Source organism: Buceros rhinoceros, unplaced genomic scaffold (genome assembly GCF_000710305.1).
Source record: "Buceros rhinoceros silvestris isolate BGI_N320 unplaced genomic scaffold, ASM71030v1 scaffold32022, whole genome shotgun sequence".
Lineage (NCBI taxonomy): Eukaryota > Metazoa > Chordata > Aves > Bucerotiformes > Bucerotidae > Buceros > Buceros rhinoceros.
The window spans coordinates 22,641-23,942 of record NW_010398911.1 but is presented as its reverse complement, the minus strand read 5'-3'; positions in this window follow the sequence as shown (position 1 = coordinate 23,942).

Sequence of the window (1,302 nt, the reverse complement as noted above, 5' to 3'; positions counted from 1 at the left end):
CACTTATGTCCCTATGCAAAAAAAAACCCAACCTCTTGCAGTTCCACTGTGTACAGTTAGGAAGCAGTTTGGGAACTTAGGATGAAAATAGTGGGGTGAATAGTGTATAGAATAACTCACTAGCTAGATCTGAGCACCTCCCTCTAACTAGATCTGAGCACCTTCCACAGAGCACTCCAGAGAGGAATAAACCCTTCACAAGACGGAACCCCTGTTCCAGCCGTTTTATGTCTAACTTCACCTTCCGTAGCAGAGGGAAGGGCTTGTCCTCTCTCTTCCAGCAGGGATGAAGCTGCTGCGCATGGTGTTCTCTCTCTGCTGACAGTCAGAGGCGTTGCGTGCAGGTTTTCATACATATACATGTGTATTTATACACACACAGAGCCAAGGCAAAGCAGACTCTAACCTTCAGCCCAGCCTCTCATTCGCCTCACAAGGAGCCGCATCTTTCATCCGCCGTCGTTCTTCATACATGTGCAAATAGAAATACGAAGCGTGAGCTGCAACCTCAGAACAATACGCTCATGTCACCGGTCGCTTTGCACTCATTTTGCAGAGATGCAAATACCTTCACAAATAACATTTTCTGAAGACCGAGGAAAAATTGCTCCAAATTGCCTGACCTCCTACTACCTGTCCTGAACCTCCCCAGGTTTTCAGTCTTCCAACAGTCTTGTTTCTAATACTAGCTCAAAGTTAGCTGCGATGAAGATGAGCCCATCTTCCCGCAGAGCAAACTGTCCTCTGCTGAGGTCCGACGATACTGTGTTTTTTGAAGCCCAGCACAAAACCTGTTTCAGACCAATCCCAGCACCATGGGCAGTAGAAAGGTCACTGATCTGGCCATGGCCTTGCTCAGGTCTTCACTTCCCCCTCGCTGCCTTACGCGCCTTTGTTTCCTCATCTTACATTAAACGGAAAGCACGTGTAGCTCAGAGGGGATCTCCACAGCGCAGGGTCACAGCCCATCCAATGGCTATTACCGCTACGTTACTGATGCCCACTGACACTGTTCCCAAGCGCTGCTTGAAACAGCACCGTGCTCTACCACCAGAGCCGGCAAACCCCACGGCATAGCAGCATCAACTCGCCCCAACTTGCAGTAACCGAGATTAATGACGATCTCCTGACCCCGGTTAGTGACGTTCACAGCCGTTCCACATGTGCTATACGTCTCCTGCTGACCATGAGCTTCCACGTGCTCAGCCAAGGGCAGAGGAGCAAGTCCTTGCCTCCCAGTGAGCCCAGTCCTGCCTGAGCACAGGAACGATGCACGTGAAGTGCAAAGATCATCTTCATGCT